Genomic DNA, 20,855 nt, shown 5'->3' on the forward strand with positions numbered 1-20,855 from the left:
GCTTTAATACCATGGGTATTTCAAAAAGTGATGTGGAAGAGGATTCTTTAGATTACTCCATCGGTCTGTCAACACTTGAGGTGAAACACAATGGCTCCCCCGGCAGATGTACAGGACAGTCAGACTTCATATACTGCATGCAAAGACATTTGACATGTCAGTTCTTAATCTTAGAAATAATTTACAGGTCTGAATATCAAAGTTTTTGCCTAAAATATTTTATAATCTTTTACAAACATGTCAGTCAACATGACTGAATTGCAAAAAATCCGCAAGAAATATACAGGGCTCTAGAAAAGTGACCCCAAAAAAAATTCTTCGCAGTTTTTCCACTTAGCTGTACTTATAGGTAACTGACAAAATAAATGAAACCCTTGTAAATTAAGAATACAAAGTATATTGAAAGCAGGTGCTTCCACACAGGTGTGGTTCCTGAGTTAAATAAGCAATTAACATCCCATCATGCTTAGGGTCATGTATAAAAATGCGACGTTACCCATTATTTTGGCTACCATGGCTAGAAGAGATCCCAGTGACTTTGGAAGAGGGGTCTCAAAGGAGCGTAGGGGTTTAAAGGGTGTGTTTGTGTCAGTCACCAGATCTCAACCCAATTGAAATTCTGGAGTAGTGCCTGGGAGCGTTTTCCACCACCAACAAAACACCAAATTATGGAATTTCTTTTTGAAGAATGCTGTGGCATCCCTCCAATAGAGTTCCAAACACTTGTAAAATCTATGCTCAGGTGCATTGCAGCTGTTCTGGGGGCTAGTGGTGCGTGTATTTATTATACTCTAGTGTTGCTTTCCATTGTCTTGGGTTGTGCAAAAACAGTCCCGGGAAGCCTGAATTTCAACTTACTGTGCCGGTGGGCAAAACAGTTGGTCATTATGACGGGGGAATTTGAGACAAAATATCTAAAGGATCATATTATTAAACAGACTTTCAGAATGTGGGTCTGTTGTAGACCAACCTCTCAGCTTTCCTCGTGTCAAAATAAAAGTCCTGCACGTGTGCCATATGTGGACAAAAAAGGGTCCTTTTATATATTTTGCTTCAAATTCCCCCGTCATGATAACCAACTATCCTACTCACCGAAAGTTTGTGTAACCCAATACAATTGAAAGCAACGCTAGTGTATGCAAATACACTCTCGTTGCTTAAAGCACCTACCCAATGCCCTATTAAGACACTTCATGTTGGTGTTTCCTTAATTTTGGCAGTTACCTGTACCGGCATAGTAAAACATATAGTAATGCAGATACAAATACATTTTATTGATATAGTATACTTTGCTTTCTCGTAAACAGCAGCCTTTTTACAAAAATAGAAAAACTGGTATGTGCCACACCACCACAGAAAGCAGCCATATTGTAATCTTGTGAACAGTGTCTCTCAGGCATGTGGATAGGCCCCATAGCAGGCCTAGCAGTAACAGAGTCAGACAGTTGGTTTCTGAACTTATTGGGGCCCTCCATGGTTGGGTAAGCCAGCTTCATCTCAGTGATATAGTTGGAGAAAACAGAGCGGTCCACATCACCTATAGGCAAGAGTAAAGAAAAGTGGAGGTTAATCCTCTTGCTATAGCAAGATTAGATTGAATTATTTTATTTCAAACACATACAGTACAGTAATGGTTCACTGTGTGGCTTGGGGTCAGGCATCAAGGTTAGCTAAAATGAAAAAGATATTCATTAACAAGGTAATTCTGTTAAGATGTTTAATGCATTTTAATGGCATATTTTTTAAGCCTGTGTGGCGCCATAAGCAAAGTCAGCAAGTATTTAAAGCCTGTACTCGTGAAGCGATAATTCTCTTCTGTCAAGTACTCAAGTGTTCCTATAACTAGGAGGCTTTATTTACAAGTCCCTTCACAGATTTTTACTGGAAATCGAAGGCCATTTATTTATTATTTGTAATGTCATATATTACAGTCTTAAAACAGCAGATCCTCAGGTGACCAATACAGAAGTTGTTTTTCATGTGTGAATTTATTTTAAGGAAAGGTCATTTAGAGTGTACATACAGTAATATGTTTCTGTCAAAGACTTGCATTGGGTCTGAGTAACAACTCTGAAGTGTTTAACAGGGCCAGAGTACCCACAACGCTAATGAATTCTAACACCAGCTGTTACTCTTCAGTGACACTCACTGGTCGATTTCTCATTTGGGACTTTTCATTCGGATGTTAATCTTCGAAAATAGTTACTACATGATCCTATTTGTCATTTATCATGAGGCACAGGGGATCTTATTTTTCTCATACAATGTCTATACAGGGCCTCAGTACATTTACAATTGTGCTAATCAAGTACAGTATATTCAGTGAGGTGAAATGTAATGACAATTCCCTATTTTACATGACAATTTCCATGTGAATGTTCTGTATCGTTGCACCCTCCTGAACAGTCTCCTGTTCTATTCAAACCTAACTTCTGCCACCCTGCCTAATGAGCTCACCAGCATCATGTGTCAGCTTCTCCTCCTTGATCATGGTAAAGCCATCTCCTCCGTCTGCGATGTAAGACGGTAGATCCAGCTTATACAAACTGTCTGGGTCCAGGGGTTCATATCTGGGCACACAGCACTGATAGCAGCGGAGGCTTAAGGCTGTCACGCTCCCCCACCAGCCGCGACAGGTCGTATTCAACATGGATTCCTGTGAAGTTGATCACGCCAGAAAGGGATTCAGTATTAATCTTTACAGTTTGTGTCAGCATCCAAAAAGAGAATGTGTTGGTCAAAAGACTACACTGCACACAAGAAGTAGAGGAATGAATGAAGAAATATCTATAAAGACAAAAAGTAATGTCATTGTCTACAGTGAATGTACTACAGGAGTGGTGTTTCTTTAAGAAATATGTATATTCTCCAATTATATTTTTCAACAACAGTGACTAAAATAATCACTTACTGACTGGTACCTGAATCTTCCTAAATGGTAAGACTGATAGAACCTCCATGGTGATGGTGCCTTAAGAAGCAATGTAGAATAAATGTATGTTGTCCATATTAGCACAGCCTCACACTGTAGAAGTGAAACCCTTCATTTCATAAGTCATGAATAGCATCAGTATAAAGCAGTCACTTTACAGTAACTCCTTTTCCACTTTAAAATGACTGTTTAGTTAGTAATATAAGTAGTTCTTAAACGAATTGGCAGTACTTTCAAACACTTTATGAACCCATAACACACTATTGCTGTCCTTATGGCTCCACTGTTCAGGATGCATAAACTGACGTGATTCCACTGGACCTCATCTGCATACTTGATATTGTTATGAATCAAGAATACTCAGTGGAAACACAATGGTCGTACTCAAAAGCCCTCAACCTGGAGCAAGTCCACCTATACTGTACAGTTCAGCCCATCATGAAAACAGATCCTTCCACTAGGGTTGAGATATTCACCATGGGGCATAAAATCAAGTGTGAGCATTAAATGATGAAGGCATCTGCCTCACCATTGCATCACAGATAAGGTTCCCAAGGTTCACACTCGGAACCGGAACTCCACAAAGGTTCCATTGAGATACACCAGAGTCTTCCCCACATACTAAGACGAGAGGCCGTGTCCAAATATCCATACTTGCATTCTAAATAGTAGACCATTTGAGTTTCCGAAAAAATTACATTTTATAGTATATGAAATTTAGTTTTGATAGCTAGATCTCATCAAGTAAACAACTTGTAAGATGACAAATAGTGAAGCTTCTGTGATGGTGTTCAAATGTAACTCGTTTTTGTTCTCCTTAAAATGATCACAACTATTTCATCATACATGTTTGAAAAGAGATTTGCAGCCTGCTGCCTGCCATGCATTTAGCTAGCTACTTGCTTTAGTATGACTGGAAGTTATAGCTAACTGTTCGAACAGTAATGTTAACTTAACCTGTTATGTGAAAGTAATGGTAATCTGCACTTGTTACTGTTTCACCTTGGCACTCCAATTTGATAAAGTATGTGGCAGTATAGCTATCTACAGAACGTTCACACAACTCCACTTCGCTAATGTTTTGGTCAACGTTGTACTTCATCTTATGTCTTTTCAGGATCTACGTCAAGGAGTGTGAGCTGGAGGGGCAGCTGTCACCTGCATGGGTGAAACATAAGTGGGAGAACCTGAAACAAAAATACAAGGAACAAAAAATTATTACTAGTACAGGGGCAAACAAAACAACAGGTCAAGGGCAGGCAGAGGTCACTAATCCAGGGTGCAAAAGGTCCAGAACGGCAGGCAGTCTCAGGGTCAGAGCAGGCAGGTGTCAATAATCCAGTGTGGTGTGGCAAGGTACAGAATGTCAGGCAGGCTCAGGGTAGGCAGAATGGTCAAAACTAGGAAACAGGAACTAGAACAGACAGGAGCAAGGGGAAAAATGCAGGTAGGTTTCACGAAACAAAACAAACTGGCAACAGACAAAACAGAGAACACAGGTATAAATACACTGGGGTAATGGGGAAGATTGGTGACAACTGGAGGGGGGTGGAGACAAGCACAAAGACATGTGAAACATCAGGGTGTGACAGTACACTCCCCCTCTAGGTGCGCCACCTGGCACCCCAAGCGGGGACCCAGCACCTCTCCTCTGGGCCATAACCCTCCCAGTCAACCAGGTACTGGAACCCCCTGCCACGAGGTCAAACCTTCAGGAGACGCCTCACAGTATACGCCTGTTGGCCGTCGATGATACAGGGGAGAGGGGTGGGCCAGAAAAGTGGAATGTATACGGAGGGTACGGGGCAACAGAAGAAGAACAGCAGAGGGGCTAATGACCTTGGAGATGGGGAAAGTGCCGATAAACCGGGGGGAGAGTTTGCTGGATTCCACCCGGAGGGGCAGATCCCGGGTGGACAGCCATACATTCTGCCCGAGACAATACCGGGCATCCGGGGATAGTGGCGATCCGCTTGTTGTCGATACCTGGAGGTGGTCTTGAGAAGGGCCGACCGGGCTCTCTTCCAGGTACGATGACAGCGGCGGACAAACATCTGGGCCGAAGGTATGCCGACCTCTTCCTCAAGCTCAGGGAAGAGTGAGGTCTGATACCCCAGGGAACACTCAAAGGGTGAGAGACCCGTGGCAGAGCAAGGAAGGGTGTTACAGGCGTATTCGACCCACACTAGTTTCTGGCTCCAGGTCCAGGTGGTGGGGTTGGTGGAGACCAGGCAGCGCAGAGTCGTCTCCAGGTCTTGGTTGGCTTGCTCTGAATGGCCATTGGACTGGGGTGGAACCTGGAGGACAGGATGGCTGACGACCCAATGAGTGTGCAGAACGCCCTCCAAAACTGGGACGAGAACTGACGACCCCGGTCGGAGACCCTGTCCATTGGCAGTCCATGGATCCGGAAGACATGCTGCACCATGAGCTGGGCCGTCTCTTTGGCAGAGGGTAGCTTGGGGAGTGGGCTGTTTTGGAAAACTGATCCACTACAGTCAGGATGGCGGTGTTGCCATCAGACGGGGGAAGACCCGTGACAAAGTCCAGGGATATGTGAGACCAGGGATGGTGAGGGATAGGCAGAGGTTGAAAGAGACCAGCCGGAGCTTGCCGAGGAGTCTTGTTCTGTACACAAATCGTGCATGCGGTGACGAACAGGGAGACGTCAGGAACCATGGTAGGCCAGCAAAAGCGTTGTCACATAAAGTCCAGGGTCCGCCGGGAGCCCGGGTGGCAGGCAAACCTGGAGAAGTGTGCCCACTCCAGGACCAAGGAGCGGGCTGCGTCAGGAACGAACATCTGGTTATCTGGGACTCCCTGGGGTTCGGCTGGGAAAGCTGCGCCTCACGAACCTTCTCCCCTATCCCCCAGCTGAGTGCAGTCGTCAGGCATGAGGTGGGAAGGATGGTCTCGGTTTCCGGGTTTGAAGCCGTGGGGCTATAGCGGTGTGACAGCTCATCCGGCTTGTCATTCTTGGACCCAGGCCGGTATGAGGGAGACGTTGAACCGGGTGAACAGCAGGGCCCACCTAGCTTGCCTGGAATTGAGGCGCTTGGCGGTGCGGAGATATTCCAGGTTCTTGTGGTCAGTCCACACAATGAACGGATGTTCCGCCCGCTCCAGCCAGTGCCTCCACTCCAATGCCATCTTCACCGCAAGAAGCTCGCGATTCCCCACATCATAGTTCGTCTCTGTGGCATTGAGGCGGTGGCAGAAGGCGGAGCAGGGATGTATAACTTGAGGTCCAGGGCAGCCCCCACTCCGACAACCAAAGCATCAGCCTCCACCACAAACTGGTGGGACGGGTCAGGATGAACCAAGATGGGAGCTGTGGTGAAGTGTAACAGATGTATAGTGTACTCTCCATGCGTTGTGTTTTAAAATAATAAATCACTTCGGCCAGTGGTCCCAGTTGAGCATCATTTATTTCTGTGGTTAAATGGGAAACAGCACGTTAGTTGTGCAGGACTTAACAGTGATGATGGCTGTCGATGGCAAAATCCCTCGCATCACATTTTCATACTGGGTGAACAAAATACAAAAATACAATACAAAATATAACATGTGTAAATACCTGTGGTTAAATGGGAAACAGCACGTTAGTTGTGCAGGACTTAACAGTGATGATGGCTGTCGATGGCAAAATCTGTAGCATGAAGACAACTGTGTTAGCCGTGGCTTATGTGACCATGACATCGGTGTATGCTAGCTAACACAATTATTTACAGCAATCATATGCCAAAGCACATCCCAGAAAGCCCCTCAATCCCTAACAGGTACCATATAACCACACATGTATAAAATCAGTAACGTACAGCAAATTTGTACACATTGTAAAATAGAAAATAGAAAACAGTATTCAGAACGTGACCTACCCCTCGCATCACATTTTTATACTGGGAAGACCTGACGTTCGCGATCTCCCCCTATCTGCAAGCGGGGCCAATCACAACACCCCTTATTGTCATCAGAGTTGAACTAACCAATAAGAATGCTTGAACATCAAATACACATTTCTTTAGAGGCAAGTGGAAACATAACCAACCCTGTTACATTCTCCCCTGCTGAATTACACTTGCATACTACAAAGAAACTAAATGAGGTATGCAATACCTTGCAATACATATGTCACCAAATATTCCAGTGCAAAGACTATTCTCTAAAGAGAATTAGGGGAATTCAAAGACCCCGTAGGAAAACATGCCTGTTACATGTTCAGTACACTCAGTGACAATAAGAACCTCAGACAGAAAAAAAAAACCTTGGCCTACATGACCCCTGACCCATTACCTCTATAGGGTCTCTTGAAAGTTAAAACCTACACCCAAACAAGGGCACTGCGTTCATCCACCTCTGGCCTGCTCGCCTCCCTACCTCTGAGGAAGTACAGTTCCCGCTCAGCCCAGTCAAAACTGTTCGCTGCTCTGGCACCCCAATGGTGGAACAAACTCCCTCACGACGCCAGGTCAGCGGAGTCAATCACCACCTTCCGGAGACACCTGAAACCCCACCTCTTTAAGGAATACCTAGGATAGGATAAAGTAATCCTTCTAACCCCCCCCCCCCCCTTAAAAGAGTTAGATGCACTATTGTAAAATGGTTGTTCCACTGGATATCATAAGGTGAATGCACCAATTTGTAAGTCGCTCTGGATAAGAGCGTCTGCTAAATGACTTAAATGTAAATGTAAATGTAAGTGGTGTTTTAGATCCCAGAACGCCCGGTCAGAAGCTGGGGACCATGTGAACAGAACCTTGGGAGAGGTGTGCAGACAGAGGGGGAGCCAGGGTGCTGTAACCCCAGATAAAGCAGCGATAAAAGTTGCTGAAATGTTGCAGTTGCACCCTGGACGTAGGGGGGGCCAATCCACCACAGCTCTCACCTTTCCGGGATCGATCTGTACACTCCCTGCAGCGATGATGTAACCCAGAAAGGGGATGGTGAAGCGATGGAATTCACACATCTGCTTTTACAAAAAGCTGGTTCTCCAGGAGGCATTGGAGAACCTGTCGGACGTGGAGCACGTGTTCTTGGGTGGAGCGAATTGGTAATTGGTAAATTGATACATTTTCAAGAACATAACTTTAGAAAACATACAAAAATGCTACGCTAATAAAAAATACAAGTTTACACACTCCCAGGAATGTCATACATTATGGATCATTAGCTTCCCTACATAAATTGTACTAACAGGAGACGTGACAAGAATGCTGATCCAATGTCTCTTAACACAGAAGTTAAATATTTAAGACAAGGGCCAAGTTAGCAGCCAACACTGATCTAATGTCATAAGTGAACACACCACAAACCACACACACACACAAAGTAAAAAATAAATAATGTACACACTATTTACAATTACAGTATTTAGAACACCCTCTACACAAGATTGTGCTGCTGGTCCCAAGTCTCTTTCTGCTGTAAAGCACTTACCATTCTCTACTTGTTGGCTGGCTGGGTATTCACAGCTCTAGACGGCCGGGCGGGGGTTTGTAGTGGAGCCAGAGAGAACAGCAGTCAGACTAAGTGGGGGATGGAGGATTTAAATGTGGTCTCTTTGAAGTCAGTCTTTATCACTATTGAAGATTAGAAAAAAAAAAATCAGTAAGAACTCAAGCTTATTACATATTTTATTGAACCTTTATTTTAGCAATACATCAAATAAACACCACATCTATAAACATATATTATATAGAGTGGAGAACACTGTGGTGAAGTGTGCACCAATTATTTTTAATTGTAATTTTTTTGTACCTTTATTTAACTAGGCAAGTCAGTACAAATTCTTGTTTACAATGATGCCTACCCCGGCCAAACCCGGACTACGCTGTCACGCCCTGACCTTAGAGAATCTTTTTATGTCTCTATTTGGTTTGGTCAGGGTGTGATTTGGGGTGTGCATTCTATGTTTTTGTTTTCTGTGATTTTCTATTTCTATGTTTTGGCCGGGTATGGTTCTCAATCAGGGACAGCTGTCTATCGTTGTCTCTGATTGGGAACCATACTTAGTTATCCCTTTTCCCTCCTTTCAGTGTGGGAAGTTAACTTTGTTTGTGGCACATAGCCTTAAGCGTCACGGTTGTTTTGTCGGCATCATCACCTAATAAAAGGAATATGTACGCTCACCACGCTGCGGTTTGGTCCAGTTCTTTTGACGGCTGTGACAGACGCTGGGCCAATTGTGTGCCGCCCTATGGGACTCCCAATAACATCCGGATGTGATGCAGCCTGGATTCGAACCAGGTACTGCAGTGTGTTAGACCACTGTGCCAGTCGGGAGCCCAATGTGTATTCTATGTTGACTTTGACATGTTGTGGCTTTCGAGTGCCTTGTTAGCTATTCATACACATATGTCATTAGGGAATATATATACAGTTGAAGTCAGAAGTTTACATACACTCAGGTTGGAGTCATTAAAACTAGTTTTTAAACCACTCCACAAATTTCTTGTAAGTGAAATAATCTGTCTAAACAATTGTTGGAAAAATTACTTGTGTCATGCACAAAGTAGATGTTCTAACCGACTTGCCAAAACTATAGTTTGTTAACAAGAAATTTGAGTGGTTGAAAAATGAGTTTTAATGACTGCAACCTAAGTGTATGTAGACTTCAGACTTCAACTGTATGTGTGAGTGTGTGGGTAAAGTCTAGTGAGTGTGCAGGTAGAGTCTAGTGAGTGTGCATAGAGTCAGTGTAAGAGTTACTGCAAAAAAGTGTCAATGCAATAGTCCGGGTAGCCATTTGATTAACTGTTCAGCAGTCTTATGGCTTGGGGGTAGAAGCTGTTTATGTGCCTTTTGGTCCCAGACTCGGTGCTCCAGTACCACTTGCCGTGAGGTAGCTGAGTGAACAGTCTATGGCTTTGACAATTTTCTGGGTCTTCCTCTGACACTGCCTGATATAGAGGTCCTGGATGGCAGGGAGCTCGGCCCCAGTGATGTACTGGGCCATCCGCCCCACCCTCTGTGGCGCCTTGGGATCGAGGGCGGTGCAGATGCCATACCAAGCGGTGATGCAGCCAGTCAAGATGCTCTCAATGGTGCAGCTGTCGAACTGTTTGAGGATCTGAAGGGCCATGCCATATCTTTTCAACCTCTTGAGGGGGAAGAGGTGCTGTCTTCAAGACTGTGCTGGTGTGAGAGGACCATGTTAATCCTTTTCATTTGCAGATTTAGACACTGATAAGTGCCTAAATTGGAACGCAGTGGCTGTACAGTAACATGCTATAGATAACGTCAGAGCTCAGGGTCTCCGCTTCACAGCGCTGTATGGGTTTTGACTGACAGCCATTCTGAATTTCAGCACTGCGCGACAAGTTGCCCCCATCCCTTTTGCAAATGTTTTGTTGTCTGAGTGAGGGAAATACTGTAAATTAAGCAAGCCAAACACCGTGATGTCCAAAATGTGCACTTCACATTTCCATATCATAAAATGCATGTAATATACAGCGTCAACGTTTATGATCACTATGTTTGAATTACAGTTACAAGATGACATTGCGTTATACCCAGGGTTGTCCTGAACAGAATGAGTCTGTTTGTTGTATTGTAAAAAGAATTGCTGCGGACCACGCATCTGAAAGCACTCATGACTCCATTGTATGTGCACCAAAATTTGAATCTGCTCCTCTGAATTGCCTTGTGAATGCCTAACACTGTAAGATCATATTTTATAATTTAGCTAGTCATTTTGGCAATAGAACAAGCTTTTAAATGATGCCCACCTGATCCAGATTGCGATTTAAAAATGTACTGTTTTTGGATTGCGTAAACAACAACAGTAATTGTGTGATGCAGGCCTGTGTTCAAAACAACCACAATGCAAGTGTGCTTACTTCAGTTCCTTAACAGCACAGCTAGGAGAGCTCAAAAAAGGACCATTAGTTGAAGACTGCATTGAAATTACTTAGGAACTATGCACACATTGGAGAGGTGTGTGGCCACTTGGAGACACCAGTTTGACCTCTCACTCAAACCCTTGTCAAATGTTTTGTTTTATGTTGCACCTAGCCCAAATTTTCCAATAATATTCTTATCATGTTTCCTGAATGTATCCAGAGTATTTTCAGATTTCGTTATAAACAAATGTACAGTAAATGTAAAATGCACATCAAATCAACAGTGTAATGTTTGGATTCAGTCTTGTGTCAGGTGAATTTAAGTATGCTCCCTCTAATTCTCCCATGTGACAAATAAAATGTGATTTGTCTCTCTCCCCACCCGGAGGACCTGAGCTCTAGGACCATGTCTTAGGACTACCTGACCTGACTCCTGCCTGTCCCCATCCCCAGTCCACCTGGTCATGCTGCTGATCCAGTTTCAACTGTTTTGCATGTGGCTATGGAACCCTGACCTGTTCACCGGACGTTCTACCTTGACCCGGACCTCCTGCTGTTTTCGACCTGCTCTCTCCCCATCTCTTGCTCTCCCTCCCTCCCTCCCACATCTGCTGTTTTTTCCTCTGAATGCTCAGTTTATAAGAAAAGCCATCTGAAATTTACTCCTGAGGTGCTGACCTGTTGCAGCCTCTACAACAGTGGTCACCAACCTTTTCTGAGTCAAGATCAAGCCGAGATCTATCACTCAGATGTATTATTTATTTTTACATGACTTAATAAAATGTAACATTAACCTAATAAAACAGTTCTGTACAAATGAGGTTTGGGCAGTAGGCCTAATACATTATCACAGCATATTGACTATATGCCTGGCCTGCCAATATTGTACTTCTCAGACCATTATATAAAAAAACTTGAGCATTGATTAAAAAGAAAATTTCAGTTGGTGTAGCACTTGCCAAGCACTGCGGAGCATAAATTGAAAGAATTTGCTTTTTTATTTTACTGGACTGGTGGCATGGTACCAGTGAAGGCTTCTGAGGGGTGGACGGCTCATAATAATGGCTGGAACGGAGCAAATGGAATGGCATCAAACACATGGAAACCATGTATTTGATACCATTCCACAAATACCGCTACAACCATTACCATGAGCCCATCCAATATGTGCATGAGCCAGTAACAAAACAAAAGTCATCCTAAATACACTGAGTGCACAAAACATTAGTAACACCTTCCTAATATTGAATTGCACCCCCTTTTGCCCTCAGAAGAGCCCCAATTTGTCTGGGCATGGTCTCTACAAGGTGTCGAAAGCGTTCCACAGAGATGCTGGCCCATGTTGACTCCAATGCTTCCCACAGTTGTGTCAAGTTGGCTGGATGACCATTCTTGATACACACAGGAAACTGTTGAGCATGAAATACCCAGAAGCGTGGCAGTTCTTGACACACTCAAACCAGTGCCTCTGCCACCTACTACAATAACCTATTCAAAGGCACTTCCATTTTTTCTGTTTCCCATTCACCATATGAATGGCACACATACACAATCAATGCCTGTGGTTCAAACACTTAAAATACACACCCTATCCCCTCAGCCCTGAAATTAATTGGACACTTCTGATGACGTTCATGACGTCTGACGAGTATACACTTTCAGGGCAAGGGATGAAGGAATTACTTTTAAATGGACCACCCTTGGTCGGAAATTCATCATCCCGCGATGATTGTGTTTTCAGCCACTGGTAGCTTGTGGGTGCTTTATATACGCTACATTCAATTATGAGTGCATGTCTACTTATATTAAGTATATAATTATTAATATACGCCTACTGTATGATAGCTAGCAAATTAATTAGCTAACTAACGTTAGCCTGACTAGCTGGAACTTCTGAAGGGAAATGTTTTATTTATACAATTTCCAAAAGATAACCAAACAAAAACATATTTACTTTTTACGTAGTAGCAAAATGTCTAACATATTTGCATTCGTTTTTACTTACTACTCCATTGATGTTGTTTTTAAGTTTTCGCTGACTTTTCTTAGCGGATGTACAATCGTCACGAATTGAATTATGGGGAGTTTCAGGACCCGGAGTGAACATAATTGTACACTCGCAAAGCCGACTGAAAACGAGGGCTGAGGTGCTTTCGTTGCAAACTTCCCTTGCTCGGCTAATCATTTGGACCACCCGCCAATGTATTTAGTGATGAGCCAAGATATTCATTGTCATTTTACTCTACTCACTACAGCACCTGAAGTGGGTCACTTTCCCCAAGGCCTACCTTCCAACTGAGCTAGGTACACACACAGGAATTTTTTTGTGATTCATGGATACTTGGGATTTTTAAAACATGAAATTCATTATTGAAATATAAAACAAAACCAGAGAGATTATATTTTAGGTACATTTCTGTGTACATTACTTACAGAAATATAGGACAGAGCAGACAACTTTGTTGTTTCAACTTTGTTTACATACTGTAGGGCTTTTAGTGGGGACAGAGATTGAATAAAAAAAATACCTACAGTATGTGTCCTCTGACGTGGCTGGCTGAGGCTGTGCATTACAGCTTGTGGGACCTTTGAGTTCTTCACAGGCTTCAAGCTTCCCTGCAGATCTGGAGACTATGAGTTCACAACGATGAGTCCCACTCACACAGTGGGAAATGAGAGGAAGGGATTTGGGGGAAGGGATCGGGTCCAGGCTGGCAGGGGAGTCAAATGAGAAAGAACAGTGGTTTATTTTCTTTTTCTTTTTGTTCATTCTTGAAACTTAATCAATATCTTTAATCTAATCTGAGTAACATGAGACAAAAAATCCCTATTATAATCCGTCAGTTTAAGATAGAGATATCAGTTTGCGGTGGAAGGTGGTCGAGCTACACAGTGTTTGTCAGACCATGAGACATCCCGAAAATCGGTCTTCTCACGAAAACGTCTGTAGCATTTTGGCCTACGAACTATTATGACCACTCTATGGAAAGGGGAAACTCTCACAAATACAATGGTGTTTTCCAATGGTGATCTCCTTATGTTCTACGATCACAAGTGTTTTGGGACTCATCTGAATGTAACCCATACTAATCAAATCAAATCAAATGTATTTATATAGCCATTCTTACATCAGCTGATATATCAAAGTGCTGTACAGAAACCCAGCCTAAAACCCCAAACAGCAAGCAATGCAGGTGTAGAAGCACGGTGGCTAGGAAAAACTCCCTAGAAAGGCCAAAACCTAGGAAGAAACCTAGAGAGGAACCAGGCTATGAGGGGTGGCCAGTCCTCTTCTGGCCGTGCCGGGTGGAGATTATAACAGAACATGGCCAAGATGTTCAAATGTTCATAAATGACCAGCATGGTCAAATAATAATAATCACAGTAGTTGTCGAGGGTGCAACAAGTCAGCACCTCAGGAGTAAATGTCAGCTGGCTTTTCATAGCCAACTAACGAATGGTAGTTTTGTGACAACAAAAATATGGGGTTAAATATGTATTTCTTGAGCTTTCTTATCTCCTAGATATATAACAGACACTTCAAAGCCTTAATCCTTATGATTTATTTTTTGACTCTCTTTTTTGCCATTCATGAATGTGTTATTCAATGTGTTTCTATGGGCTCTAGTAATAAAAGCCAAATTCAATATTTTATATACATATTTTTTTTTTTAAAGATACCCTAAAATTCCAAAATAAAAATCAAGTAGCTAAATGATCCATGGTGTGACCATCTTAAAACAATTCTATATGTTAGCTTTCTTGACTTGGGCCCAGGTTACCTAAAAGCATTTTAAGGCTAAGTTCATCGTTAGAACCTTCATAGGAGCATCGTTAAATCTTTGAGCTGTTTCCCAAAACCATTGTTAATAAAGTTGCACTTGAAAACGCTCGTTATTTACCGATTGCCTCAGACAACTCATAGAACAGCTTAGTGCGTCATTAGCTGCTTTTTTGCCCATCCGCATCACTTTATACACAGAAGATCTCAGCTAAACATGTAATCAATCTGTTTTTCTGTCTCTCTGCGACCCACCATAACTTGGGAACGAAGTTGACTACAAATACAAAGTTGCCAATGTCTTTGCAATTGAACAAGCGAAGGATAAAAAATATGCTTAAAATGAAAACCGAGATGACTGCATAAAAAATAAATACAGTAGGCCTATATATTTCAATCATATTTAAATAAATGTAATGTTCAATCAATTGAGTTCTATTTGTAGGCTACACTGTCTGTAATTGTTGCCTCAATATATTTCATGATGTGTAACAACATGCGCAATGATGTGCCAAATGAAACTGTGATTGAGTGCATTACTATAGGGTAAGCACTAGAATAAGATGCCTCAATATTTGCCGCCATTATGTGATATCTCTTTAGGAGCTGATCCATTGTCAGTATTGTGGAATAATTATAATGTTAAGGTAAGATTTGAATGGAGAAAGCTGATCAGAGAGCAGTGCTGCCTTTCTTTGAATCCTATCAGTTTCGACACATGCTCCAACTGTAACGGATGTGAAATGGCTAGCTAGTTAGCGGGTACGCGCTAGTAGCATTTCAATCAGTTACGTCACTTGCTCTGAGACTTTAAGTAGGGTTTCCCCTTGCTGTGCAAGGGCCGTGGCCTTTGTGGAGCGATGGGTAACGATGCTTCGTGGGCGACCGTTGTTGATGTGTGCAGAGGGTCCCTGGTTCGCGCCCGGGTCGGGGCGAGGGGACGCCATAAAGTTATACTGTTACATTGATGCTGTTGACCCGGATCACTGGTTGCTGCGGAAAAGGAGGAGGTTGAAAGGGGGGTGAGTGTAACGGATGTGAAATGGCTAGCTAGTTAGCGGGTACGCGCTAGTAGCATTTCAATCAGTTACGTCACTTGCTCTGAGACTTTAAGTAGGGTTTCCCCTTGCTGTGCAAGGGCCGCGGCTTTTGTGGAGCGATGGGTAACGACGCTTCGTGGGTGTCAGTTGTCGATGTGTGCAGAGGGTCCCTGGTTCGCGCCCGTGTCGGGGCGAGGGGACGGTCTAAAGTTATACTGTTACACAACGATGCTCTGTGGTGTTTTGCGAAACGCATGTTACATATACGTCAGTTTTGGGGAAGCTGCACCGTTAAAACACTTGTAAGCCTAAATTCCATCGCTATCGGGAAACCAGGTTCAGGATATGCATTTTTGCCAACACATGGCTCACCCAGATAATGCAACATTTCCATCAGGGTAGGTAACATATTGCCTTGGAAATAATCCTGGGCCAATGATCAATGATTACATTTTAAAAGCCAGTGTTCCCTTCATCATTACGGGTTGTAAAGCCAATTACAGTGGGGAGAAAAATTACACTGTATTCTTACTTCAGATACATACTGTCATATCACATGATTGCAAGAAAAAACATTTTTCTTTTATGTTTTCTAGGAAATCAAATCACCTCCATTGATGCCATTTACAAACAGAATTTGTAGGTGAAACTTATTGCGCAAAGACCTACATTGGAAAAACATGCTAGTTTCTCAGAAGTCCAACTGACATCTATTTAATTCTCGCCTTTTAGAAAAACACTTTTCAGTCCTAAAAACAATTCATTTCTTTGCAGTCTCTTTTGATTGAGACACAAATGTCACTGATGAGTGGTAAAAATCAAATACACTGCTCAAAAAAATAAAGGGAACACTTAAACAACACAATGTAACTCCGAGTCAATCACACTTCTGTGAAATCAAACTGTCCACTTAGGAAGCAACACTGATTGACAATAAATTTCACATGCTGTTGTGCAAATGGAATAGACAACAGGTGGAAATTATAGGCAATTAGCAAGACACCCCCAATAAAGGAGTGGTTCTGCAGGTGATGACCACAGACCACTTCTCAGTTCCTATGCTTCCTGGCTGATGTTTTGGTCACTTTTGAATGCTGGCGGTGCTTTCACTCTAGTGGTAGCATGAGACGGAGTCTACAACCCACACAAGTGGCTCAGGTAGTGCAGCTCATCCAGGATGGCACATCAATGCGAGCTGTGGCAAGAAGGTTTTCTGTGTCTGTCAGCGTAGTGTCCAGAGCATGGAGGCGCTACCAGGAGACAGGCCAGTACATCAGGAGACGTGGAGGAGGGCAACAACCCAGCAGCAGGACCGCTACCTCCGCCTTTGTGCAAGGAGGAGGAGGAGGAGCACTGCCAGAGCCCTGCAAAATGACCTCCAGCAGGCCACAAATGTGCATGTGTCTGCTCAAACGGTCAGAAACAGACTCCATGAGGGTGGTATGAGGGCCCGACGTCCACAGGTGGGGGTTGTGCTTACAGCCCAACACCGTGCAGGACGTTTGGCATTTGCCAGAGAACACCAAGATTGGCAAATTCGCCACTGGCGCCCTGTGTTCTTCACAGATGAAAGCAGGTTCACACTGAGCACATGAGCACGTGACAGACGTGACAGAGTCTGGAGACGCCGTGGAGAACGTTCTGCTGCCTGCAACATCCTCCAGCATGACCGGTTTGGCGGTGGGTCAGTCATGGTGTGGGGTGGCATTTCTTTGGGGGGCCGCACAGCCCTCCATGTGCTCGCCAGAGGTAGCCTGACTGCCATTAGGTACCGAGATGAGATCCTCAGACCCCTTGTGAGACCATATGCTGGTGCGGTTGGCCCTGGGTTCCTCCTAATGCAAGACAATGCTAGACCTCATGTGGCTGGAGTGTGTCAGCAGTTCCTGCAAGAGGAAGACATTGATGCTATGGACTGGCCCGCCCGTTCCCCAGACCTGAATCCAATTGAGCACATCTGGGACATCATGTCTCGCTTCATCCACCAACGCCACGTTGCACCACAGACTGTCCAGGAGTTGGCGGATGCTTTAGTCCAGGTCTGGGAGGAGATCCCTCAGGAGACCATCCGCCACCTCATCAGGAGCATGCCCAGGCGTTGTAGGGAGGTCATACAGGCACGTGGAGGCCACACACACTACTGAGCCTCATTTTGACTTGTTTTAAGGACATTACATCAAAGTTGGATCAGCCTGTAGTGTGGTTTTCCACTTTAATTTTGAGTGTGACTCCAAATCCAGACCTCCATGGGTTGATAAATTTGATTTCCATTGATAATTTTTGTGTGATTTTGTTGTCAGCACATTCAACTATGTAAAGAAAAAAGTATTTAATAAGAATATGTGTTATTTTAGTGTTCCCTTTATTTTTTTGAGCAGTGTATTTCAGATGACAGCACTAGAGGAACAAAGGGAGAATATTGATCATATCAACCCTTTGTCACAGAGTAGGAAGAGATACCCGGGGAACATTTGTGACGGTACCCCATAGACTACCCAGAGGGCATAGTCATGACAGACTCATCTCACTTCCTCCATGGGGAAGAGATAAGGTCCCTCTCTCAACGTCAAATTGACATTTGTCTGTAGGAGCTCTCTGTTGTGTCCAAGGTACAGACACTGACTGGACCATAGAGATCCTATTAAATTACTAGAGAGGGGATGTCATGATGTTTCTGAAAAAAATTCTGTATATATTATCCTCTAAAACAGTGGTTCCCAAACATTTTATAGTTCAAACATTCAACCTCCAGCTGAGTACCCCCTCTAGCACCAGGGTCAGCCCACTCTCAAATGTTTTTTTTGGGCCATCATTGTAAGCCTGCCACACACAATACTATACGATACATTTATTAAACATAAGAAGGAGTTTTTATCACAACCTGGCTCGTGGGAAGTGACAAAGAGCTTTTATAGGACCAGGGCACAAATAATAATATAATAATAATCAATAATTTATCTCTTTATTTAACCATCTTACATATAAAACCTTATTTGTTCAACGAAAATTGTGAATAACTCACCACAGTTTAATGAGAAGGGTGTGCTTGAAAGGATACACATAACTATGCAATATAGGGTTGTATTGGAAAGAATCTCAGTCTTAAAACATTTTCTACACACAGTCTGTGCCTGTATTTAGTTTTCATGCTAGTGAGGACCGAGAATCCACTCTTACATAGGTACGTGGTTGCAAAAGGCATCAGTGTGTTAACAGCACGATTTGCCAAGGCAGGATAATCTGAGTGCAGTCCAATCCAGAAATCTGGCAGTGGCTTCTGATTGAATAAAAATTTCACAGAACTACTTGTTGCAATTTCAATGAGGCTCTCTTGTTCAGATATTGGTAAGTGGACTGGAGGCAGGGCATTAAAGGGATAATGAATCCAGTTGTTTGTGTCGTCCATTTCGGCAAAGTACCTGCGGAATTGCGCACCCAACTCACTCAGGTGCTTCGCTATATCACATTTGACATTGTCCGTTAGCTTGAGTTAATTTGCACACAAAAAATCATACAATGATGGAAAGACCTGTGTGTTGTCCTTGTTAATGCAGACAAAGAAGAGCTCCAATTTCTTAATCATAGCCTCAATTTTGTCCCGCACATTGAATATAGTTCGCGGAGAGTCTCTGTAATCCTAGATTCAGATCATTCATGCGAGAAAAAACATCACCCAGATAGGCCAGTCATGTGAGAAACTCGTCATCATGCAAGCGGTCAGACAAGTGAAAATTATGGTCAGTAAAGAGAACTTTAAGCTTGTCTCTCAATTCAAAAAAACGTGTCAATACTTTGCCCCTTGATAACCAGTGCACTTCTGTATGTTGTAAAAGCGTTACATGGTCGCTGCCCATATCATTGCATAGTGCAGAAAATACACGAGAGTTCAGGGGCCTTGCTTTAACAAAGTTAACCATTTTCACTGAAGTGTCCAAAACGTCTTTCAAGCTGTCAGGCATTCCCTTGGCAACAAGAGCCTCTCGGTGGATGCTGTAGTGTACCCAAGTGGCATCGGGAGTAACTGCTTGCACGCGCGTTACCACTCCACTATGTCTCCCTGTCATGACTTTTGCGCCATCAGTACTTTCCCGGGTAAAGGGGCAGTAGCTCTTCGGCTGCATCAGATTCACAACTGTCAGTGTCCATGCTAGCTGGGCTAACAACAAATGTAGAATTACTGATGCTAGCATTGGTTGTGCTCGTGGAAGCAGAACAACTTGTGTCGTCGACAGGTGCAGGTGTAGTACTGCTGGTAGTAGCAGTACTACAGTAGAGCTGGTACGTGTCTCTATGGATGCGGGCCTTACTTTTTTAACCATTAATCAATTATCGAACAAACGGAATGAGCTGCATGTTTGGCTGTTTGGCTACATATGGACCGTTAGTGGAATTCCCACGAGAGAGTAACGGTTAATGTGATTGGATGTTAATTATTTAACTATTCTACCTGTATTTGACATTGTGTTGTTATTTCGCTGAACACTAGATGGTTTAATTTTACTTTTGGAAGTGAAACGAGGCTACTCAGGCGAGAAAAAAACCTCACCCAAATGTATAGTCCCGTTGGAAAATATAAATTTACTGTTTGAAAATGTGAAGATGTGAATCACATTTTCATTTGGCGTACCCCTGACGGCAATTGCACGTACCCCAGTTTGGGAATACCTGCTCTTAAATATACAGTGCCTTCAGAAAGTATTCACACCCCTTGACTTTTTCCACATTTTGTTGTGTTACAAAGTGGGATTAAAATTGATTTCATTGTAATTTTTTGACAACAATCTACACAAAATAGTCAGCAATAATCCAAGTACCCCTGTTGATGTTACATTGTGTAGCCAGTGGCACCTAGTGGCTGGTGAGATTTGGGGATAAGTAGTGAGACGGAACTCTCGACTAGTGAGCTTGTGGTTTTGCCACGGATACCAAGGAAGGGCGCACACTCTTTGTCCATACCCATGGGCTGTGGTTGTGGCAGTTCGTCAAACGTTTGCAACGCTGTTTTTGGGAGAAGTGGCTTGGAAGCTGGTTGTGAATGGATGAGCTGGGAGAGGGGTATAGCTCATTCATTTTAAAGAGAGCTTTGGAGAAGCCTTATTACTGCTCTTACTGTAGTATTACCTTGTGTCCCTTACGCTAGGCAGGTAGGGTTCGGTATTCTGTCTAGTCCGCCCTAGCAAATGAGCTTGTATTTCAGGTAAAATATTTGGGGTTGCCTTGGTGGGTGGACTAGTACATTTTTAAATTAATGTTAAATGTTT

The sequence above is a fragment of the Salvelinus alpinus genome, chromosome 9, assembly GCF_045679555.1.
Source record: "Salvelinus alpinus chromosome 9, SLU_Salpinus.1, whole genome shotgun sequence".
Classification (NCBI taxonomy): domain Eukaryota; kingdom Metazoa; phylum Chordata; class Actinopteri; order Salmoniformes; family Salmonidae; genus Salvelinus; species Salvelinus alpinus.